This window comes from Dermacentor variabilis, chromosome 9 (assembly GCF_050947875.1).
Source record: "Dermacentor variabilis isolate Ectoservices chromosome 9, ASM5094787v1, whole genome shotgun sequence".
NCBI classification, from domain to species: Eukaryota; Metazoa; Arthropoda; class Arachnida; order Ixodida; family Ixodidae; genus Dermacentor; species Dermacentor variabilis.
This window is the reverse complement of record NC_134576.1, coordinates 57425308-57451598: the sequence shown is the minus strand read 5'-3', so window position 1 is coordinate 57451598 and position 26291 is coordinate 57425308. Positions and strand designations below refer to the sequence as shown.

At 44.3% G+C, this 26291-nt stretch overlaps 1 protein-coding gene across 1 annotated transcript in view; it reads right to left on the bottom strand.

Annotated features, from left to right (window-relative positions):
- LOC142558364 (uncharacterized) overlaps positions 1-12796 on the bottom strand; it is a 169812-nt gene extending 157016 nt beyond the window's left edge. The window contains exons 1-2 of the mRNA XM_075670508.1: positions 12635-12796; positions 7978-8147 (exon numbers count right to left, since the gene is read on the bottom strand). The gene's annotated coding sequence lies outside the window, so the exon portion shown is untranslated. The remainder of the gene's footprint in view (positions 1-7977; positions 8148-12634) is intronic.
- Between the last annotated feature and the right edge of the window lie 13495 nt (positions 12797-26291).

Below are 26291 nucleotides of genomic sequence, written 5' to 3'. Positions count from 1 at the left end.
CGAAGTGAACTCAGCCGCTAGGAGCTGTGTGCAAGAACCGGCACTCTGTTCCAAGCATGACCTGCATGTTCGTAGGTGTCACTTAGTCCTCGTAGGTTTTTAGCAATAGCGGCCATGTTCCACCGCAAGTATAAGTGCACGCGCCACCATATTTTCTTGAAGAGGAGAAAGAAATGTTAAATAACATTTGCAATTCCCTGGTAATCGAAAGTATTCTTCATTTTTACGCGAACTTTTTTTCATATTAGATGCAACCGGGCTATATTAACGGCGTGCAAGCAAAATAAAATTGAATCATAATATAAGGTTAGACATGCAGTTGGAGCGCAACCTCTATCCACACGTATCGCGATAAGCAAACATCAAAAAATAACTAAAATGTTTCGCCTAAGTTGGGCGATCATTTCAACGGCACAAAGATGAATATCAAACGTCCTCACTTCCTTTACACTACCCATGCTCCCAAGTGTTACAATGCTCGTAATCACTGATTGGAGTTCCAGAGGCATTTATATTTATTAACAGAGAGGCAGGGAGGTATAGCGAAGAAAATAAATAATGAATAGTGATGCTGTTTATTTATTATTATTATTATTATTATTATTATTATTATTATTATTATTATTATTATTATTATTATTATTATTATTATTATTATTATTATTATTATTATTATTATTATTATTATTATTATTATTATTATTATTGGCGTCGATTTCGACGTCACCACGCCCCCGCCTGGTGTACGCTGGGAGAAGTGCTCGCTACCACGTGACAAGGCCGAATGCATCCCACCAAATTGTGTGCGCTACGAGCCTGTGGCACACGTCGCCCACACCATCTTCGATATTTCATTTCAGTCCAGGTAACGACCCACGCAGCAGCAGCAGATAGCAGCCTCGCGAACACGGCGGCATGTGGAACGAAGGCTTCGCTTTATGAAGGCCAACTCACAATGCTTTACAAAGCGCGTCTAGGCAGAACCCATTGGCGACACAAACAGGCGCATTCACATCGGAGTTCCTATCGCGGCTGCCGCATTGACTACTGCTTCGCCCCCCCCCCCCCCACACCTCTACCTCAACTCTCCCGAAATGAGCTATGGTTGTACTGAAGCGCGCTACGTCGTTTCACAGAGGTTTGTTCCCAATTCATCGTTAGTGCAAGAGCAGTTGGTGTCTACGCGCATCAAAAAGCCGCAATACACTGCACGCACAACCAGCATTGGTCAACATATTACGTGCACTAATACCGTGGCGAGGTTCCCTAAAAATAAATCACCACAGTCAGTCTCGTTTAGCTCCATGACGCTTTAGCATCGAAAACACTCGAAATGTAGCCACGACGGCACTGGCAGCCAGCAACGTGACATCGCACCATGCTATACATAGCAGACTTGTCTTTTTTAAAAAAAAACAATGTAGCCGACGACAAGTACTGCTGCTTAATTCAAAGGTGTAATTGGTGCCACTGACCAGTTGCTGCCTCACAAGAATAAATGAGTAATTAATGAAATGTAATGACTACTTTTACGTTGATGTCTTCCCATTCTTTTTTAACATTGCTCAAACACGCTAAATACAACCTGCTGGCACGACTGTCCAGTGCGTCCTCTTCAGCCATTCGCACATTCTCCAATCCATTAACGATCGCTTTGGAATTTTCCGTCCGTCATTGTTTTCTCATTTTCTTGTAACAGCATCAGCACCAACACTCAAACCTCGCTCGCTGTGCGCGCAGGAGAGAAGGGTGGTGTTTTAACGTGCAAGCAAAATGTGCCTAACCATGGTTGTTGGTACTCAATGCCATTAAGCTGGTAAATGAAATGTGTTCGAAGCAAAGACATTGCAAATATGCAAGACAATATTCTCTGGGAATCATCGTAGCACGCCAGGACAAATGATCAATTAAATATTTCTGTATACTGGCTAATATTTCCCATGTTTTGTTTCACGAGCTCATATATTCTATTGAAAGCCTAACAAGTTCCCAAAACAAGTACACGGTAATTGTTTTTGGCAATCCTAATAAACCTGGAATTGACTGAAATACGCTGAAGTATTCCCATAGGAATGACTACACAGGAAACATGTGCAGCCTGCCGTTGCATTTTCACGTCTTTTGTTATTTTCTTCGCCAATTTCTCTGATAGAATGTTAGATATAGGCCTTCAGAATGCTCAAGTTTCAGATGTGTCGCAATCATGTCTGTATCTCTCTGCTCGTTTCTCCTCTCTTTGTCTGTGTACGTGTGTGTGTGTGTGTGTGTGTGCGTGCGTGCGTGCGTGTGTAAGTGTGTGGGAATTATTTATCACGCATATTACAATTTAGGAATCGTAGCCTGCGATGTGGCAACACGCATTAACTTGAAACTCCAGGATGACACCAGTTTCGATGCAATATTTACAAAAATATGGGACGAAGGACATAGATGTTCCAGCTACCATTTTGGTTCAATGGATAGAAGAATGGTTTTACAGAAAGTAACTGGAGAAACACCCCATTTTTACGGTGACATTGATAGCGCATATATTCAAAAGGGAGCCAATTTGGAAAATAATTCCAAATGGATACGCCTTGCAAACTCACCTGCTACAATTCGTGAATTTTAAGATATGCTATAAAGTAAATAATTAAAAAAAATTGAGCGCGTTTCTTTTTAAGTGCCCGAAAACTTAAAAATTATGCCGTCGTATGAGTCTAAACGTAAACACATTTACGCAATCACCTACGAAAGCTTCATCCAGCCGCAATTCCCGCAGGTGCGCGCGATCGCCTATAAATTTTTTAAGCACGTAATGCGCCTAAATAAACGTCACTGTTTTCGGTGTGCCGAAAAAAAATCACTACATTGCGTAGAAAATTTCCGTCGAACGTCCCGCTTCTCCTTCAACCAACCAAGTAAAAACGGACGAGTTCACGTAACATCCACGCGACCTCGCCCTCTTTGACGATCTCTGTAAATCAACAAGTACTGACAAACTAGGAGACATAACGCAGTCCACAACAGGCGCCGCCACTCCGATTTTATGTTTTCGTCTTTCTCTTTTACTCACGAAGGCTTCCTTTTCCCCAGTATTGACAAATTCGTTATTAGGGAAGCTCCGTGCTTCAAATCTAATTCGACTGGACATTTTCACTATGGGTCAGTGAAGTTTCAAGTAAAATATCGCAATCGCAAGTAATTTCGTGTGGGCAAGCTTTTATGTATCCTCTACTGGCCCACGAATTTAGTCGTGAAGGGTACAGCTGCCGATAACCTCTACGCATCACCCATGATCAATGCCTCAAAGGCATTTAGAATATTTTTCAAGCATTCAGCCATCTACCATATTATCTATGAATGTTTCATGTATCAAAAGTAGCATATTGAACCAAATTCTTTCCACGAAATGCCGTCGCGAATTGTTTGAATCATTAACTTTATTCATCTAAGCTTCAGTGGGTTCTACCTTCGTCGGCTTGCATTCATGAGGACACCTCGTGTTCCGGAAACAGAGTGATGGCAGGATTGTAACGCGATTACTATGAACTTAGCCCACTCCTACAAGCAAAGACGTCAAAAAAACATGTGTTCCGTTCGCTTATTGCATCAAATTTAAAGAACGCTTGAGCTTATCCTCGCTCTTGTTTATGATGCACATGGTAAGGATGGAAAGCGTGCTAGAAGGAGTGAACATCGGGTTTGATCTCTCGTACGTACACACGGGCACGATAATACAGCAGCAGCTGCCAAGTTTTGTTTTATGCCAACGACATTGTGTTGCTTGCTGACAGGCAAACTAATACGCAACGTCTGGCTAATATCTGTTGACAGGAACGTGGAATATACTGATTGAATTTTACCGTAAAGAAATTAGGTAAATGGCATTTCATTTGTTGAGAAAAGTGAAGAGACTGTTTCAAAGCAGGACTGGATTATGCCTCGGGCAAAGGAATACAGAGACCTGGATGCGTTCCTTAACGATGGCTATAGGTAAGGAAACAAAGAAAAAAAAACAATAGCTGCGAAAGGGAAGGGAAATGCGGCCACGATGGGAATTGAATAGGTACGAGGTACTCCGTGGTATGTGGAAAGGTATAGTTGTTCCAGGACTTGCATTTGCAAATCTGTTTCTTTACTTCGAGTCTGAGGAACTATCACAACTTGATGGTAAATAACGGTCAGTAGGGCGCCACGCATTGGGCGCTCATGGGAAGACCTCTAATGAAGTCGTACTGCAGTGTCATATAGGCTGGACAAGATTTGAAATTTGGGAAGCTCAGAGTAAAATAAATATCGGAGAACGACTGACGAATATGACAGAACGTAAACGTGTTAGGAGAGTGTCAAAATATTTGTACAGGAAAATACTTACTCACATGTAGATTTAAAAACTAGGAAGCTTACCATCAGGTATGCGACCGGTATGATAAGCAACATGGCAACATAGAACATCAAAGGGAAAGTCAGAGAGCCTGACATAATTTCATGGGTGGCGGCGATGGAAAAGAAAGTGGTTATGAGTAACTACAGGAAAGGTAACAAATACATTAAGAAAGAAACATTTTAGGATAATTCAAATGGAAGCTGATTACTTTTGGAAGCGAGATCACACTGCGTTATGATGCCTTAGAACGCGTGGTTTGAAAGTGAGAAACACCAAAGAAGATGCATGTGCCTGCTGCGATGAAGCTAGTGAAATGACCGAACATGTTTTATTAGTATGTGAAGACATCCGCCCACGAGTTGCTTTAGGCTCCCCTTGCCTCTTTGAAGCGCTTGCGTTCGGAGATAGCAGGGGGAAAGTACATACGTTCGCAACAGTGATTAGTAAAAGGCTCTTTGAAGTTTGGTGGCAGCAAAATATGCAGACAACAAACGATTCAAGGAGGCCTACAATAACAAATGTCCCCATAGTGATAGGTGACACATTCCGCAGAATAAGAAAAAGCTTGATGTCGCAACACACCGCCTCGTTTCAAAGCAGCACCTCACAGCATCCATCCATCCATCCTCTCATCCCATATCCTTGCACGAGTGCATTGCTTTTGCTTACGATTGTACACTCATGATGTCAGCTGATGAATCCAGTGTCTTCCGCGGGCATTGGTTGAAAATGAGTGTGGAAGTTACAGGGACTGATAATTAATAAGAAGACTGGTAGAAAAACATGGTTTCGCAGGAATTTGTGCTGTGCCTGTGAAAGGTCGCGCAAGTGTACAGTGCTTTCATGTCTTTGTTTTTTTTCTAGGTGTGCAGACATTTTGTAAATGGGCACTGACCACTAAACCATACCTTTGGCTAATGCGAAATGCTGTGTAACAATGGTACCATTAGAATGATACGAAAAAAAGCATGCGAGGACCAAGAAGATACCAAGAACAAATGAAAGCACCTTGTCATCTGCGGTCAAACGGTGGTGGTGTACTGCATCTGAGAACAATGTTTTACGAGTAGAGTAAAATAAAGCTCGGAATCTAGCACTTACCTGTACGTTATTGTCAGTAACTTCACTTGGAGGAATGTTGGGATGGATTATGTCCAGAAGATCGGCATATCCTCCATCCGTTTCTTCGATTTCCGAAGAGTAGACGCTCATAGATGAAAATGTCTGCCTCTGTAGAAAACATAAGTAAACGATATTTTCCTCGTGGATTTACCAAACAGTTTTCACCAGAAAGCCTTAATCTTCCTGCACTGCTCACTAGTCGCACCGCTGCAGTTTTACTTTTAAGGATTCTTGCAGATAAAGGAATTCCGAAGCGTTGAGGTATTAAGTAAAAGAATGCACAAGGAAAAATTATTTCTTAAGAGACAAGCGTAATCCGACATAATAATAATATAATAATATTTGGGGTTTTACGTGCCAAAACCACTTTCTGATTATGAGGCACGCCGTAGTGGAGGACTCCGGAAATTTTGACCACCTGGGGTTCTTTAACGTGCACCTAAATCTAAGCACACGGGTGTTTTCGCATTTCGCCCCCATCGAAATGCGGCCGCCGTGGCCGGGATTCGATCCCGCGACCTCGTGCTCAGCAGCCCAACACCATAGCCACTGAGCAACCACGGCGGGTACGCGTAATCCGACAATGCGACAATATATAGCTCGACAAAATTGCACTAGTTGTAAATGTATAAATTTTTAGAAAACGCGTGCCATAAAGAAAGGTAAGGATAATGTCATATGTAGAAACAGTGACGCAGGGACTCCGGCACCACTATTTATTGGGCGAATCGCTGTGGCCTTGACTAAATTATACGCTGCAGTGCACCGTGAACTGTCTCGTATACTATTGCCATCAACAAGTGACAGCTGAAAGAAAAAAACAAGAACAGGTACAAGCTTGTAGCTGGATCGAGCCTAAAAACTATAGCTCGACAAAATTGCACTAGTTGTAAATGTATAAATTTTGCGAAAACGCGTGCCGTAAACAAAGGTAAGGATAATGTCATATGTAGAAACGGTGACGCAGGGATTCCGGCAGCACTATTTATTGGGCGAATTGTTGTGCCCTAGATTAAATTATAAACTGCAGTGCACCGTGAACTGGCTCGTATACTATTGCCATCAACAAATGACAGGTGAAAGGTGCAATAGCAAAAAAAAAACAATAATAGGAACAAGCTTGTAGCTGGATCGAGCATAAAAACCTAATGTCTACGAGGACTGTATTGTGATTACAGAATGGTGGAATGATTAGGGCCGATCCATTTGGAACGATCGCAGCCTGAAGAACATGATGCACTGATCGCGCTCCGTACAACGGAGAGGAAGAGCAATGTGTTTAGGCGCACCGCACAAACACAGGGTTACTTATGCTGAACCAACGTTGGGTAACATTATCTATGCTGCGTACGCATACATTCACACACAACACACAACCGTTTCCAGAAGAACTGGGTATGTGTAAAATAATACCTATATTCAGAAAGAGTGATACGACTGGCATTGCTAACTAAAGACTAATCGGCGACATCGCAGTTGTGCCACTTTAATGCGATAAGAACTATATGAAAACTGTAGGCGCGTTCTTGCCGTCGCCGTCGCCTTGTTTTTCCGTATAAAGTCTAAGGTACGAAAACGATAACATCGCCGCCGCACGTCGTATGCTGTATGGGCGAGTGAAGCACGCGAGGGAAGCCAACGATCGCAGCTCAATTTGGCGCGCACAAAGAAATAAAGTGAAGAGCAAGAGCGCCGTCCTCCATGGCGGGAAAGACCGGGAAGAGAAAGGAGGCAGGGAGTGGGAGTCGGCGTTGTGTTACGGCTGCGACTGCGTATTTCGCACGACCTGGCGCAAGGGGAACTGATGACCGCGGCATAATCGTTCACTCCATATATGAAGGAAAGCAGGTAAAGGCAGCGCGGGAGGGACGGGAGCGGGGGGGCTTCGACTGCGCCAACAAGTGCCTAGTTGTCACAGCCACGCGCTGTGGCGCACGCCGCATTTTGAAAGGCGCCTGAGGACAGCTCGTACCTTTATGCGCTCTGTGTTCTCGCCACTTCTGAGCGAATCGATAGAGTGCGCGAAGGACACTTCGCTCGCTGCTGCTGCTGCGCGCTTGCTCACAGATGTCAGCTGATGCATGCAGGTATTACACGGACATTGTTTGAAAAGTATTAGGGAAGGTAAAGGCACGTAAGAATAATAAAGGGACTCCTAGAAAGACATGGTGTCGCAGCAATTTGTGTTGTGCATCTGCAATGGTCAGAGATATGTACCATACATTTTTTGCGTCATTGTTTTCTCTAAGCTGTCAAGACATCTTGTAAATGGACACAAGGCCCTAAATTAGAAACGAAACCATAAGATAATACCAAATTCTGGGTAACAGGCGTCCCATAAACACGGTACATAAATGTCACACGAAGAAGAGGACGGTACGAAAAACAAATAAATGCACCTTGTAATTTAGGGTCGAGCGGTGTTTGTGTGCTGCGTCTCATGTTTTACGATTAGCGTTAAACACAGCTCGTAATGTCGCACGTACCTTTAAGTTATCGCCAGTAACTTCACTTGATGGAATGTCTAGATGGTTTATGACAAGAATGTCCACATATGCTCCATCGGTTTCATCAATTCCAATTGCATTCGCGTTGCAGAGGAGATGAAAGAAGGCCGTTGCGCGAAGTTGACGCTCATACCTGACAATTTCGGCCTCTGTAAGGAATGAAAAAAACGTAACTACATTTTCCTCCTGGACTTACCAAGCAGTTTTCACCATAAACCCCTTAGCTTCAGCCTTTGCACGCTAGTCACACAGCTGCAGTTTTATCTGTAACAACTGTTGGGGGACAAAGCATAGTTGTCAACTCCTGTTGTACTTAGCGAAAAAACGCACACATAATAATTATTTATTAGGCGACAAACAGAATCCGACAATGCGTAGCTCGATGAAACTGCTTTGGTTGTAAATGTATCTATTTTGCTAAAATATGCGCAATAAAAAAATTGATTACTCTGTCAGATATAAAAATTACGGCGCACGTATTCTGGCAGCTACTATCTATTGGACAAATTCCTATGCCTTCGAATAGATAACAAGCTTGCTGGCAGCCAGCGTGGCAAGCACCGTGAAATTTGGTGCATTGACTGAATCAGTGATGCGCCGGTCCGTATTTTAAACGCTCAGATCCGGCCAAACAGAATTCATCTCATGGCTTCGCGCAGTTAAAGGAAGATTCTGCGCGAGCATAGAAAAGAAGTCAACACGGGGACACTATGGGCACGAAACACAGATGAGATATGGAATGGCTATGGGCGATCATCCATGCGCATGCAGTGTATAAAAAAAATATGTGCCGAGAATCGTGTATGCGCAGTGACAGGAAACAGCAGCAGGCTTCGTGCAATACGAAAACTGAAATTTTTGTCTGACGTGCGGAAAGGCCACCCTAATGTAGGAATGCATAACTACACTAAACTAAACTGAGTGAAAACACCAGAATGTAAGTAGAAATGCCGGAAAATATAAAGAAGGGGAAAATATTCCGCATAACACAAAAAAACATAACCTGGAAAAGAATTTTCAAAAGAAGAGTTGGTATTAAAAAAAAACGTGACATGCTGTCAGAAAGACGAAGAATAAGGACTTGAACAACGTCAAGGGAGTAGCGAATGCACTAAGATGCAGCAATCAGTTGTGTGGATTAGGTATTGAACGTAGCGACGAACAAGCAAGGAGCTGAATAAAAGCAACATGAGTTCAGGAAAGGCGCACTAGGGATAAGTATAAAGAAGGTAACATTCGTTACATCAACCGGGAAGCGAAATGACGAAGTTGCTCCTGTGTGCGCCCTGACCGAAACGCATCTACGACACTTGAAGCAGCCGCCTGGTAATGGCAATTTCGTCTCGTATGGGTGCAACAGAATGTGCGAGTTGAGAAGAGGTGGAGGTCCAGGCATGCGGATTAAGCGATGTATAAAGTAGCAGAGGGCAAAAAACATAGGTGAGGAGCCGTTACAATTTAGATGCCCGTGCGAAAGAGGAAGACGTGCTTGGAAGTAACTTACTTATATACAGGTATGTTTAGCCGCAATGAAATAGACTATTGATTGATTGATTGATTGATTGATCGATTGATTGAATGATTAATTGATTGATTGAATGATTGATTGTATTAGCAGCGATAATAATGGGTTTAGCAAATTGGGCCAGGCGGTATTAGTGGGAGGTATGAATGCACAAACAGTGCTTTTGCAATGGATATACTGGCTACAAGGGTTCTTACGTGCTCTATCTATGCGATCAACACAACCTTACAGCAGTTAAAAGGGAAAATATGTCTTGTGGACAGGTAGCATGGCTATAGGCAAACATGCAGCCATGTATCAACTGTGTCTTATTGTGAATTCCACTGATCGATATGGAGCACTCTTTCTTGCTCCGTAGCAAAGAAATTGAAATCGACTGGTGGATCTAGAGCAAGTTCTCGTTTACCACTGATCGATTGTTATCGACAGGCTTCGCGATGGAGCCCTCCTCGTTTATCCGCCGAGCAGTGACGGATTTCAATAGCACTCCGACGACACGTTGGTGTCACTTCCGGAGTGGTCTGGTGGTTTGACCGTTTTCAGATCATTTTGAAACATTGTTTGGTAACCTAAATGTTTCCAACGGACCAGTAATAGTGGGGAAACATTTTACAATGTGTGACTAAACCTCTTAACGTACATGGCACACATGTTTCCCCCCATATGAAACACATTACAACGCAGAATTTTTGTACCCACAAGCCTACTGGGGCACATTAGAGAACTAGTTTTCTTCCGTAAGCGAAACATCTTCTTTCGGTCGACAACTCAATGACAAAACACTGACAAAAAGTTGGTAAAGTGGCGCAACAATGGCTTGCTTTGCCGTCGATGAATTAAGTACACGTTTTGCAGATTTTTTTAATCAGCGAAGGAAGATTATGTGTGGAATATAAAGTGCTGTGATAGAGGGTTCTTCCCAAATCCAGATTGTTGCATTTAAACGAGTACAAAATAGCTTTTTACCAAGAAAGCGTCATTGGGACATTTGTGTGCCAGTGTACCTTGACGGAATGCTGGGTAATAGACGCTTGAATAGAACGAGTTTGATTGCTTTGTACCTTTATGTGTGGCCTGTAATATTTGAGATGAAAGCTTTTATTTTGCTCATTGATAACAGGAAAACAACGCAAGTTCTTCGTACCGGAAGACCAGATTGTATAAAATTTTCTTTAATGACAAAGACAATGAGCCTGCTTTACAGCTTGACAAAGAACATTTTGACAATGTTGGTGCAGAAATTGATGCATAACGTCCATAGATGTCGTAATATTCAATATCACCAAAAAGGTGAGAGAAAGTCTGTCAGCAAGAATCTCGCAGTTACTGCTCACAAAAAATACGTGTGCAGTCAAATGGTCATCGGATTGAAGTCCTTATTTTTACAAGCATCTTCAACAGTTCCCTAAAGTCAAGTACGTTTACCAGCGCTTGCAAGGTACCATAAGTTGTTCTCGTTCACAAATCCGGTCTGGAAGGGCAATTACTAACTACAGGCCCATATTTATCCTCTGCGCCGCGTCAAAAGTCTTTGGATCTGTGTTGCATTATCTGCTTTCTGTTAGGGCTACGAATATTTTAATGAATGAGCAGCATGGCTTTCTAGCGGGGCGCTTCACGACAACGAACTAGTCACTTTATCACCCGTGCTTCGAGTGCGGCACACAATGAGGGACAATTACATGCACTTTGATTTGACCTAAGCTAAGCGTTTGATGTAGTTTGCCATGATCTCCTTATTACAAAGCTCACGCAAATGGACCTCCCTACTTCCATCAGTGCCTTCGTATCGAATTACCTAAGCAATAGAACCTGCTTCTATTGGATCGCTAGACAGAGTTCTATTCGCTATGAGGTCACTAGCTCAGCCCCATAGGGATCTGTTCTTAGCCCTCTTCTTCTCCTACCGTTCATAAATGACATTTCTTGAGTAATATTCGACAGTTTTCTTTCCTCCTATCTCCTCACCACTCAAAGATATTTAAATCTGTCAACAGCGTTTAGGGCTGCATTGACTTCCAAAAAGGCGTTCCTTTTACTCTAAACCTGGCCCACAAAGAAAGAGTTATCGAAAATGCTTCCAAAACTAGGGTATTAAGTTATACCCGGAAAACACACCATGCGCAATTTCCGTACGCCCTTCGGGATGCGGTACTGCCCAGGGTCGATGAAATGAAAGACCTTGGTGTGTACTCAGACAGAACGCAAAGATTCTCGTCCCAAGCTACAAAATGCGAAACAACGTGACACTCGCGCTCTTAGTATTGTTTGCCGTATATTGCAGAACTTGCCCTCCCCTGTTGCCTTTCTGATGTTTTATTCTACTGTGTGCCTGCGACTGCTAGAGTATACCTCTGCAGTATGGGGCGGAACGCGCAAATCCCATTCTTACCTCACTGAATCCGTCTAAAAAATGCATATCTATATTCAAGCACCGCTATTGTGACCATAGTCCAGCCGCCTCTCACCTATACTACAAATCACCTCTCTGAAATTAGGATCTATTAAATCGAAACCTTTGTTCCAGTATGAAGTTGTCCAATACGTTATGCATGGCCAAATGCTTCTTAACCATACGCAATTTTTCGTATTGCAGAAGAATACCAGGCAACATTCCGCATTTTCTGACCAGCCTTGCTGCTTTGCAATGTCCAACTGCTCGACTCAAAAAACACACGTAATAAGCGTCCTACCTCCATCGAACTATGTGTGTTCATTTCCTGCGTTTCATAGGAATGTAGATAATCCTGTGTGATTAGCTTCTTTTTACGCGGGCGTCCTCGTTTTCTGTTTCCCTAAATGTTTCTATCTCTCCCATTTCTTTATCTAGGCATGCATTCTTTGCAGATATTATATCGCGGAATAATTAAGTACACCAAAACAAAGGCTGTGTAGCCGTTCTTGGGCACTATAATAAGCATTGGTATGATTAGTTAATAATAATAATAATAATAATAATAATAATAATAATAATAATAATAATAATAATAATAATAATAATAATAATAATAATAATAATAATAATAATAATAATAATAATAATAACAGTAGTATTAATCCCGCGCACTGGGCTTTCCCATTAGCTAAGTCTGAAGGAGCGAAGTGGCTCACCGCTTTCGGAGCAGTCAACGACCCCAAGGATGATGCTTGAATACTGGCTTCGGCTGGCGCTGAGCACGCAATTCCACCTGAACTTAATTGGTGACCCTCGGTGACCCTCGTTCGGCCAGAGGAGGTAGTGGCCACCTTGGTATGCCCATAGATGTCACCTCTTCGGGTGAAGGGTGAAGCAGTGAAGTTAGGATCAGTATGCGGAGAACTACAACGTATAAATATCGCGAAGCTCGAACGCCGATTCACAAGTTAGGGAACGCAATACATCGAGAGCGTTGACGCCCGCGTGAAAGAAATGAAGAAAATGTAACACAATCTACCCTATCTACCACAGAAAGGCCCTGCGGAAAAGGGCCCCAGAAAAAAAGGACGAACAACAAAAATAAAATTAGAAGGTCGAAAAGTACTCAGCCCGAACGAGAAACGCTGCAGCATAAATGTAAGACCGCAGGCAGACTGACGAGCGTTCCTTTTTATGCAAGCACCGAGCACCCCATGCGATCGGGCGCGTGGTCCTCGTGCAACAGTGATGGCTCAGAATTTTCTCAAAAAATGGCACACACCCACTGCAAGGGCTAATTCAAGAGTGAGATTGTATTACGTGAAGAAAAAGAAAGATAAATGTGCAAAAACATAGATGAAATAAACGAATGCGATATACATGTCAACCTTGAAGAAGTAACAGAATAAATGAAAACAAATATAAAAGGTTGGAAGGGCGGTCGAAGTCAATGAAAGAGAACGGCTTCCTCGGCGAGGTCGAAGTGAGCGTATGGCGAATGTACCGTGTACTTTATTGCGGGGCCCTTGTTGGAACGACATCGTTTGATCGACGTCAGCTAGAGTTTGAACCAACTGCCATTTTTTTGTAATCAGTTATCATCATCATCATCATTATCGTCATTATTGTTAACTTTATAATCGTCGTCATCATCAACATCTTCAACGTGCCTCTCAGAACAAGATATATTTCATTACTATCATTCAAACTCATCAGCTCTGTCAAATATTTAATGTGAACTACACTCGGGAAACGACGCAAGGAAGTTATGAAGTGTTTCTAAGTGCATATGCCCCATAAGGAAAGCAACACTGCTGTGGTCAGATAACGCTGTGAAGGTCTCCCGCCGAGACAGTGACCAAACAAGTTAGTCTGCTTTCCATTACGTTGGATCGTCTTGAACCTGGCTCCACCGCCGAGCCAACGGAGTGCAGCGTCTATACGATGCGTCCACTTTGACCGTTTTTTTTTTTTTGCATCCAAACACACTTCACGTCTTTGCAGACGCTCTCATCCTTCGCGTGCAATAAGCGCGTTTGCCCGTCGATAGCTGGGCAACATGGCGACGCCGACAATGGTAATGACACGAATGCGCTTTGAGACTGTATATTTCCTACAGCAAAAGAAAGCTATGGGCTCTTAGGTATCCCTACGCGGTTTAATGCGAAAGCATGGCGACATCTTCCCGATGACGACTGATTTTACAAAGAACGAAGTAGTATAGTTTTCACGTCGCCTTCGTGTAATTTCTCGCATCACGTACCTCGGCCTCGTTCGCATACTTGCGTGGACGTCCAATGGAGCTGGATGCAGCTACTGAGAAGCCAAAGAGAAAGGTTCGTTCATCGGAACGCACGTAAAAACTCACCAAAATCACCGCAGCAACTGGCAGTGGACCAGTGCCGTCAGCGCCTTCGCAGAGGGAGGGGCAGAATTCGAACGCTCGCATGATGAGCGGCATCGCAGCCAGCTGTAGAAGACGACGACGAACGCGCGAGCAGTGACACGAGCGCGTTCCACTCTTAGTCCCTTTTTTTTAACGCGACAGCGTTAAGGAGCTCGTGGCGCAGAAAAGCCGGTGTCGTCGGCGTCGGTGTCGGCGTCGGCGTCCGCGGCGTTGGCCGTGAGCGATAAATCACGACAGGCACTTCATAAATAAAAAGCAACTTCCAAGATGGGCTGGGTGGGAATCGAACCAGGGTCTCCGGAGTGTGAGACAGAGACGTTACCACTGAGCCACGAGTTCGATGCTTCAAAGCGGTACAAAAGCGCCTCTAGAGAACGCGGATTGCCTTAGAAACGAGCTGTTTCTAAGGCTCAGGCGTGCGTCGCTTGCTCAGGCGCACATTTCATTGTCGCGCCGAACGCTGCGTTGCTCGACGCTCACCGCGTCCGATGCGGGGCGCGCAGTCGCTGCGCCGTAGCCCATTGTCTTACACCCCTTGGCGGGTCGACGGGAACGCTGTCGCGTTCCACTCTTGAAGGCGAAGCTTAAGCGTCCTCCAATTTTTTTCCTCTACGTAGCATGCCAGTCTACTGAACCGTTTCGATTTTCTCTCGGCTAAATTCATGTAACAAAATTTTAGGTTGTTACCTCCATTTTCTGCACACTTAAGCAAAGTCTGCCCGACTCTTGGCCAATCCCCGCGAGTGGGTAAGCGCCAAACTCATCAAGGACATCATCATCATCATCATCATCATCATCATCCCTGTCAGATCGGTTTCAGGGCCCGCTGCTCCATCTGACATGCCCACGTCGACTTAGAAAGCCGAATACAACTCGCTCGACGTCATAAGCAATACGCTGCCTTAGTGACGCTCGATATCTCTAAAGCATACGACACTGTGGAGCACACTGTATTGATCAATCGGTAAACTTCCTGTGGTGTTCCTGGGTATATAGAAGCGTGGATTCAGTCATTTTTAAGTGAAAGAGAATTCTATTGCTACCGAAGCGGCGTTTCTTCTTCTAAACACAAGCAAACGAGAGGCGTACCGCAAGACTCAGTCCTTTTCGCGGTGCTTTTTAATATTCTGATGAGCACACTACCTTGTCATCAAGAAATAACTACTTATGTTTATGCAGAGGACATTGCGTTTTTGCACCTGCAAATGACATCCACACGCTATACTGCACTTACGCTACGGCTGCAAACTTACCTTTATGCTCTGGAGAGGTGGTTAGATGTTAGTCACTTCACACTCAATGCCAGCAAATGTGCTGTTCTCGTTTTTCCGATACGTGACACAGTGCGCATTTCATTGTCTTACCACCTGCAAGACATACCACAGGTGGAATCTGTTAAATACCTCGGAATTATTTATAACGCCTCTCTCAACTGGCGCTCACACATAGATCATGTGACTGGAAAAGGTACCCGTGCAATTGGCATATTGCGTAGGCTGAGCAGTCGTCGAATAGGATTGAGAAGAGATACACTCCTAATGATATATCGTATGTACGTTCGCCCTGTATTAGGATTTGGTAACGTGCTCTTCTCTGGAGCTCCAGCCTACATGTCCCGTCCTGTAATCCTGTTAGAAAGAGATGCATTATGTCTGTGTTTAGGTCTCCCTAAATTTGTTGCAAATTCTATTCTTTATCTAGAATCCCGTGTTCCTCCGCTTTCGTGCAGGTTCCGGCTTTTGACGGTGCAGACGTTCTTAAGGATTTATGAATCACCGCTGCGTCATCCCCAATCAATATTTATTTCACAACCTGCATTGTTTTTCGGTGTCATCTGGCCGCGACTACATACTCTGCAAATCATATTCGTGCAAAAATTACTTGACTCTTCGGGCGTGCGCATATGCGATGCACTTCCTATTCCCGACAGAGCTGTTGCAACGGATATTCAATTCGATGACATTTTTCCTAATAATGCAAAATTACTTCCACACCGTATTCTAGACGGTATATTACAAGATCCTTTGAAAAACCTTCAAACAAACGTTCTAATTGCTACAGATGCTTCACAATGCGAAGAAAAGTCAGGTGTAGGAATATTTTCCCCAATTCTCGATTGGACATTTTCTCTTCGGCTGCCAGATTGGATACCAATCTAGCCGAATTCATGGCCGTGGTGATGGCATTACGCAAATTAGCACCATCAATTACGTCAGCCGTGATAGTCACTGATTCGTTATCATTGTGCTCATCCCTCACTGCTTCTAGAGATTCTCGTGTGATAAGGACACTTCATACATTGGTACCTGGTTACTTGAGAAGCATGCGTTTGATTTGGGTGCCTGGCCATAAAGGACTAATCATAATTGAAATTGCAGACTCTCCAGCCAAGGCATCGATGAGTGGCCAGATTCTCCCTTGCTGCCCTTTGACTGCTTATGTTACTGCTGCTAGATTTCGCAGGAGTGTCATTATTCAGACAGTATCAGGTTCCGCGATTATTAACTCCGTGGATTACGGACATCTCCTACACCCTTGGAACAGAGATTTTTGCAGAACACGGAAAATTGAAGTGTCCATCACAATGCGGCGCTGCCGTATACCTGCACTGAACTTCTACCTCCACAGTTCTGTGACACAGACCTCTTCCGCGGCAGCCTACACGGTGCCAGGAATGGGAATCGCACAACGATTCAAGATAGGACACAGGATGTCGTCTACAGCAGCTGAGTTGACAGGAGTTCGAGAAGCAGTTCGCTGCATACTGCAACAGAGTCTCTAGAAGTGGACAGTGTTCTGTGACTCAAAACCAGCACTGCAACTCATCAGCAAATATATGAGTGACAGAACCGCATATAATCCTCTGGTTCATGACATCATGTCTCTACTTGCTGACGCGTTTCACTCCGGGCATACCATCGTGCTGCAGTGGATTCCTGGCCATTGTGGAATAGCTGCAAACGAACAGGCTGACGCGGAAGCAAAAAAGGCGCACACTGACGGAACTATTATAAAAATTCATTTTTCCCGGTATGACATTAACGCCTTGCTCCATACCTCCCTTAAAACATCTACGGAACGACATTGGGACAACCCCGAACATCGACAAGAGCTCCTTCATAGACTTGACGCTGGATTACAATTCCGGCTTACACTTCGGTTGCGGAGAAGCCAGGAAACACTCATTCATCGATTACTGCTGGGTGTGGCATACACCCACCGATACCTTCACAAGATTGGACAAGCACGGGACCCTGAATGTAGCGTCTGTCACACTCTCGAAACAATAGCTCACGTACTTTGTGTGTGCCCTCAATATGCGGCGGAACGAAGAACACTCAAATCAATAGTTGACAGCTTGGACTCCCGCCCCTTTTCAGAAGAAAAGCTTTTGGGCGCGTGGACGAGTGTTCACTGTGCCCAACGTGCCATACAATCACTTTTGAACTTTTTAAGTGAGACTGGTCTAGACGATCGCCTTTAGAAGCTGTGAGACGTGCAGTCAGTACGAAATGTGTTTGCGCAATAACTTTTTGGGACAATATTACTTTTAGTACGGACAAGATTACCCTTACGTGTATGCGTCTTCAGTGCGCACCCGCATATTGGACAACGTGTGTATAGTATCTCATTGTACCATAACATAATCACCCGCCACCTACCTTCCCCTGTATTTCCCACTTCCCCTTTCCCCAGTGAGGAGTAGCAGGCCAGAGACGCGCTCTCCAGGCCGACCTCTCCTCCTTTCTGTTCATTAAAATCTGCTCCTCCTCCTACGTCCACAGGTCTGGCCTGGTCCCCTCACCATTAGGCTCACTCTATGGCGAAGCGGAGACAATAGACCATTTCTTGTTGTCTTGCAGACGTTTTTCTATTATAAGAAAATGACTACTCGAAATTGCGCTTCGCTCTATTGGTCTGATTTTATCAGTGCCTGTGATCCTATCTTTTGGAGCCTCCATTATTGGGTTCAGCCCCAGAAATGTTTGCTTGGCAATCCAAAATTATTTCATTGAAACCAATCGATTTCCATGTTAGAGTGACCGTTCTCCCTCCCAACCATAGCTTTCTTTTATTTCTTATCTATTATTAATTTTCATTAACTTTATTATTGTTATTATCCTATACCCGGTTTTCATCTGATTATTTCCTTTTTTTCTCCAAATACAGAACGTTTACTTCACTTCACTTCACTTTATTTCCTTAAAGACCCTCATGTGAGGGTATTACATAAAGGATGGGACACATATAGGTTAACAACAGTAAACAGAAAAATGTTGAACGAGTTATACAAACAAAAATGATTATTGTGATGCAAGCGCACGCGTAATTTGGTTAAGGAACATAGATGGGCATGTGATGGCAGCAAGTTCTTGGGGAAGGTCGTTCCAGTCGCAAGCAGTCCGGGGGAAGAATGACGAAGCAAAAGTTTTTGTGTGTGCTCGTGGTCGAGACACCTGCTGGTGATGTCCGGTGCGAAGAGACAAACGTGGTGGGGGAGGGCAGATGTAGGGTTCCTGTGATAGCTCGGAATAAAAGAATTTATGAAATAAGCTCAAACTAGAAATGTGGCGACGAAGTGCTAGAGTAGGTAGGTTGGACTGCGATTTCAGAGATGATATGCTGATATCAAAAGAGTACGAGGAATGAATGAATCTAGTTGCCCTGTTTTGAACTGATTCAAGTGAATTAGCAAGGTATACTTGTTTCGGGGACCAGATGGGCGATGCGTATTCTAATTTTGATCGAACTAGTGATTTGTATGCGAGTAGCTTAACATGCAGGGCGGCAGAGTGGAGATGACGCTTTAGGAAGCCAAGCGTTTTGTTAGCAGATGAAATAATATTCGCGATATGGCTATTCCACGTAAGATCATGGCTAAGATGAACACCGAGATATTTATATGATTGGACAGGGTTGATAGGAACGTTAGAGATAGTGTAGGGAAACAGGAGAGGATTACTGTGACGGTGGAAAGATATATATTTGGATTTGTTTATATTAAGTGTCATTAGCCAGTCGTTGCACCAGTTTTCTACCAGATTTAGGTTATTTTGTAGGGATTGTTGGTTAAAGGTGTCAGTAACTGTTTTGTAAATAACGCAATCGTCGGCAAACATCCGAATATGACAATCTAATTTCTGAGGTAGGTCGTTAATATAAATTAAAAACAAATGAGGCCCAAGGACGGATCCTTGGGGTACCCCTGAGGAAACTGGTAGTAAGTTAGACATTTGTTTATTAATGATGACTGATTGGGAGCGGTGAGTCAAGAATTCCTTTATCCATGCTAGTATGTCACAATGCAAGTTTAGGCTGGAAAGTTTCAGAAATAGGCGGTTATGGGGTACCTTGTCAAATGCCTTAGCAAAGTCGAGGAAGATTGCGTCGGTTTGGAGATTAGCGTCAAGGTTGGCATGCAGGTCGTGAACGAAAATGGCTAGTTGAGTCTCACAGGAGTAACCTTTACGAAATCCATGCTGTGATGAGTGAAAGAAATTATTTGAGTCTAGAAACTGCATTGTTAAAGAGTAAATGACGTGTTCCATGAGCTTGCAGGGTATGCTGGTAAGTGATATGGGGCGGTAGTTAAGTGGTGAATCTTTTTTACCGGACTTGTGGACTGGGACGACCTTCCCCACTTTCCAGTCGTGGGGTATGATACCTGTAGAAATGGACTGCGAAAATAGCAAGCATAAAAACTTGGTAGACGAGTGGCGAGTGTTCTTTAAGACCTTTGTGTTGATTTCATCAATGCCGGTAGATGAAGAAAGTTTTAACTTATCTATAAGAAGGGATATGCCGGTTTCTGAGAATGTAACGGCTGGCATTGCAATTGTGGGGTCACTGGCTGTCATGAGGGGTGGTGGTTTTTGTTCTTTAGTGAATACAGATGCGAAGGCAGAATTAAATATGTTAGCGCACTCAACGTCTGAAATAACACGTCCAGAATCGTCAGTCAGGGTAACAACGCGCGAAGATTGGGGGTTTAAAAGCTGCCAGAATTTAGTCGGGTTATCTGTAAGTAAGTTTGGCAAATCGATGTGGTAAAAGGAATGTTTAGCGTTTTTTACTGCGACCAAATACGCCTCTTCAGCAGCGTAATATTTTTCCCATGCGCAGTCTGTTCTGCTCAGTTTAGCACTACGGAAAAGGCGTTTCTTTTTATTTTCTAATCTTCCCAGTGTCTTGGTGAACCATGGCTTGTGGTGGTTAGCGCGGAAGCTGCATTTGGGAATATATTTATTAGTCAATTCATTCATTTTATGTTTAAACATTGACCAATTTGTGTGGATGTCTTGTTCGTCAAATGACCCCTGATATGATGGAAAAAAGGCCTCCAATTCTGCGTTGAAGGCCTCATAGTTTCCTTTGTTGTAGAGAGAAATTGTTTTTTGGCAAGTTGCTTTTGTTATTGGGGTGAACTTAAAGCATGCATGAATGACTTTATGATCGCTGATTTCACGGAGATAAGTAATAGTGTTCAGGCTGTCGGGGTGGCTAGATAGTATGAGGTCAAGAATCTTAGCCGTATCTCCGGCGATGCGTGTAGCCTGGGTTACTAGTTGGGCTAGGTTAAAAGTTAAGCAGACATCCATAAATTCACGGGATTCATCCTGTCTAAAAATAGGATAATTAGGGGCACACCAATCTATGCCAGGATAGTTAAAATCCCCAAAAAGAAGAATGTGTGCCTTAGGGTGTCTAGTTTTAAGTTCGTTTAAAATGTTGTGAAATTTACGGGGGAATTTGGGGCTATTGTGAGGGGGTCTATAACAAACGCCAATTAATATAGATAGTGGTGTGGCGCGACAAAGGAGCCATAATATTTCGAGGTCTGATGAGATGTTTACGTGGGAACACTGTAGCTTATTGCTTGTAGCAATAAGGACGCCACCCCCTCGAGAGTTTGTGCGATCAGTGCGGAAAAGATTAAAGTTAGGTAGGTTACAAAGAACTTCAGCGTCACTTATGTTATCAGTCAGCCAGGTCTCTGTCAAGATGAGCAGGTTGCTGCCCGTTGAAGACACGAGGCTGGACACAAGATCGCTCTTTGGAAGCAGGCTGCGTATGTTGGTGTAGATAACCGAGAGGCAAATATTCTCTCGAGGGGCGGTATCGCACAGATTAGGTTTGTGACGATGGCGAGGTAAGCGCTATGCTATTTCCGTAACCGTTTCTGTGGTGGCATCGAAAGTGTAGCGTTTCCTTGCCAGAAACAAAGTCTTGTATCGCAGGGAGAACGGTCCTGTTGTTGCTTTTGCAAATGCGACAAGGTGTTTGCGTGCTTTACGAACTGGAAGGGAAAAGTCTTCTCCAATGCTAAAATTGGTGCCCTTTAACTTGGGCCCGTTTGAGAGGACAGTTTCTTTTGTTTTACAGGACAAAAATTTAACTATAATCGGCCGCTGACGGCCATCTTCGTAGCGGCCCAGACGATGTGCACGCTCAATTTGACATGGGTCCAAGGTTATGCGTAATTTGTCACGACAATGGCGGATTAGCAATTCTTCCGATTCAACGAACGTTTCGCGCGAATTAGAATCCGAAAGGCCATAAAATATCAAATTGTTGCGGCGTGACCTATTTTCGGCGTCATCTAACCGAGCTTCAAGGTTAGTAACAAGAGCAGCAGTCTTAGCGGATACAGATTGGGCAGACTGCAGATCGATTTTGAGAGTTGAAATACCCTGGAAAACACTTTCTAGATCTGCTACGCGCTTGCTCAAATCAGAGATAGTTGTGTCAATAGAACGCATCTGATGTTTAAGGTCCTGTACATCGGTTATTATTTGGTCCTGGCCGGTTGACAACGTCTCCAGCTTAGCAAGAACACGGTCCAATTTGTCAGGACCAGGGTTCGTCTCTATATCGCCCGACAAGAGCAGGAGGGATTTCATAACACCAAAACATTCACCAGCGACACAGATGCAACACTGCAGGCTCAACAGCTGTACCAGACAGTAGTTGTTAGTTTTTTTAGCGAAAAGGCAGCATGGTTTACTGACCTGCATTGCGAAAGTCAGTGGATGAGAAGGCTGTGTCATGGCACAGCCACCGAGCCCACAAAGCGCAGGCGGGAAGCGGTGCTCTTTATACGCTGGCAGGAACGATGTTGTCGCTGTCGATTGTGCTTTCCATCCGATGTCGAGGATCCAGTGGGGGAGCATGGCTTTCGTCGACGCTTCCGAGGCGCTCAAAACAAGGGCTCCGTAGTTCCCGTTGCAGAACGGCATTTCCAGCTGTGGTACGACGACCGAGGAAACGTTGAAGAATGCTGGCAAGACGTAGGCGAAGGTAGTCACGAGTACCTGCATTGCGAAAGTCAGTGGATGAGAAGGCTGTGTCATGGCACAGCCACCGAGCCCACTTTTAAACTCCAACGCTAAAATTGTTAACTCCTTTGTTATCATTATTATTTCTATGCACCTAATTGAACCACCCGATTCTTGGCCAATCCCCCCCTGTGGGTATGTGCCACGGTCACTTAGGGCAACAACAACAACAGCGTCTCTGCGATCACTTGACTTTTTGTGTCATCTGCAGCTAGGACAACAAAGGCTCCACCGGATATTCCGCACCATGAGGGATATAAAAATGCCGCATTAATAGTATACTCCATCTGAATAGCTGCTTGCAGGACCCTGGAGGCTACACGCATTCTTAGCCAATAGAAAGGCAGAATGCGCCTCGAGATGTGCTCATCCGCGCCGCATCGTCTGCTGAGCATATGCTTACCAACCCGATACATGCTGCATTGTTGATGGATTGATGCAAAAAATGTTTGGCACCGTAACCATAATCTGCATGGATATACACGCGACAGCAGGGCTTCGCTTTACCCGTACGCTTTCCTAGCAGTTACCTTGCAACCGGCTTAGCAAGAAGTACGGGCGAATGCCCTTACAAATGTTCACTTACGGCCCGGCGTCTGCCCGGCATGTACTTGGAGCCTACTCGCTGGCGTCAGCACGTACACTGCTGAAGCGGGATATTAAATTAATCGAGCAGCGAATATTTAGGCTTTTATAGCGTTCCGCGCGAAATAGCAGGAGCCTTTGGCAAGCGATCGAAGCGCTAGACAATTCATCCACCTCTAGCTTGTTCGCGATTATGATAAGTCATATTTTTGCGCCAGGGGCACAAATGGCCAAGGAGGTGATGACATTCTTGAGGTGATAACATTTATTCTAACATCGCGCAAGTAGTGTAAGCTTCTATGGTGTCGAAGGCCTGTGCTACTACTAGAAACAATACAGCATGGAGAGGTACACGGCCGTTAGTAGGCCTGCAGAAAAGTGCCTTTCTTTCCTTTCAGTTTGTAGTTCTTGGCACTCAAGCAAAACGCGGAGGACGGTCACACTCTCACCCCATCTGCAAGAGGCGGGTGCTTCACCAGAACTCGGAAAGTAACTGCGTGTACCATACGCATGCCCTCTTCTCAGGTGACAGAAGAGAACATCACTTCATTGTGACCTTGTTAGTGATGTCCAACTACCTAAATGTGGTTTAACTACATGGAGCTTATTAATTGTTTCAACGTCCCACATGTGCTGCAAGAAAGTTGGAAGTATTTTGGTCAAGCCGCACTTCAAGTCTAGGACAGGAACAGGCATGGATGCGCTTTTAGTTCCCAACTTGATACGACACTCTGGTTAGACCTATATCGTGCAGAGAACTGAATAAAACCAATTGAGAAGAGGTTTTTTTTTGTGCTTTCGAAGTGAGATGGAAGCATTGACGACAATAAAGGAGCCGCTGAGTAGAACTGCGTTATGTAGTTTTCCTTTCCTTATGCGTTTTTCAGGAGACAGCACTGCCTACTCCTCTGCTATAAAAATAGTTGTTTCCGGATTACATGCATCCAAATTCCAAAAGGATGGGCCTACTTCTGCGTGAGCAACATCAGCAGGGGACTTTAATACATCCGCGTAAAACTACGGGCACCGGTATTCAAACTGAATTTCAAGGAATTGCCTACAAATGTGTGCCTCTAGAGCTAGTTTTTTTTATTTCGACAAGTCTTATATTTACCTTCTGCCACCGCCATGCTGGCATTGGCTTCATTCGAACCATTATTCAATGTGTAAAGTGCGGAACACGCATTTCTTCGCTGTAGTCCTTCACACGCACTGGCAAAGACTGTCTTACATCAGGTGTGTTGTGAATTAGTGTGCCACATGAGGTATCATTCAGTGTAGAATAATAAGAAGGACGTTGGCAGTTTTAATACAGCCTCAGAAAGTAATTTATTCCACTGTTGATAAAGATACCATCAATGGTGGCTCACTTCGCGTGGGCCAGACGGTCGCTGGGAGCCATTCAGGCGCGGGAGCCATTCAGCCATTCAATCATCGACTATTACATTATTATAACAATTATATGTGTTCCATTGACCAATTCTGTACATATTATGCAGACATATTGTGTCAACTGAGATGAAACGGCGTCACAACAGGTATTTCTGCCACACCATAGATTTTTTTTAATATTATTTTATTCTTCTCAATTTTTTTTCTATGACTTTGACGCGCCGATGGCAACGCAACCAGTTTTTCTTGTTCCTAACGCTACCGATCAATGTTGCTCACACAGGCATCCACGTGCCACAGTGTGGTGTGTGGTTCGAAGCCCGGTCTGAACTGCTTTTCATTATAACGCTACCAATCAACTATTGTTGCGCTATTATGACTATTACATTTGTTAAGTGGACCAATTATGCATTTAATATGTATATACAAGGCCTCATTGGACGCATCGGATTTTACTGGGGCACTCCCGAATGAATGCTTACGAATGAAAACGCTGCGGCAATCAGCATAACGCCTACACGTTTGAAAACGCACTCGGTCTTCCGTCAACACTGAACACAAATCGAGAACATGTAGAAAACATTTTAAAACACGTTAAGCCATACGCACTGAAATTGTTCCGCGCCGCGTGATGCGTGTGGCTAAAAAAATATGAAGAATCTTAAACCTTCATCGATTTCTCCGGCTATGAACTAATTGCTATGGAAACTGCCAGCTCTCACAGCTGATGGCGCCCTTTTACTTCGATAGCAATTATATGCACACTCCAGGCGAATTTCTACCGTATAAGTGGGCACGGCGGGCACGGCGGCAACGTGGGCACGGCGGCAAGGCCAGGATGAAGTGCTCAAACCCATTTCTCTTGCTCCTTCAGGGAATGCTCGGCTTGCTGCCCATGACGACAGCGCTTGTTCCGGGATGTCATGCGCACCAACCCTCAGCCCTGGCCTACTGCGAGCCGATACTGCTGTCGGCGACGCATCTGCCCCTACTCGCCCTCGCCGATAACGACGTTCCTCGCTGCATGACCATGCCTTTCACGGAACCGGCAGTCCAAACTTCATCGAGACCCCTCCGTGTAAAAGGAGCTTCTTGGCGATCGGCTGGCAGTGGGCACGGCGGCAACGCCAGGATGAAGTGCTCAAACCCATTCCTCTTGCTCATTCAGGTGAGAAAATACTGCGGAAAATCATACCGCAGTGACAACGTTTTCTTGCTGTTGCTGCCGTGCCCACGGTCCATTCACGCATTGATTGAAATGTTTAGTAGCATAAGTACCTATGTGGGGTCATTGCTCCTGCTTAGTGGTGACATCGAGACAAACCCCGGTCCCTCTGTGGCAGATCAGCTAAAACCTATATACGAGGACATACAGGAAATAAAAATGGGCAAGGCTGAAACTATGACAAAGTTAGAAGCCATTGATAAAAAGCTAGAAAAAATCACAAGGCTTGAAAAACAGGTTTCCGACTGTCTGAAAAGGATAAGTGATGTTGAAGGTGACCTTGCCTTCACGCGAAAGAAAATCGATGAACTAGAAAATAGAAGTCGGCGATCTAACCTCATCATTTATGGCGTAGAAGAGGAACAAGGCGAAACCCCAGAAATTATGCACGAAACAGTTTCTAAGAAAGTTTTCGAGGAAGTGCTAGA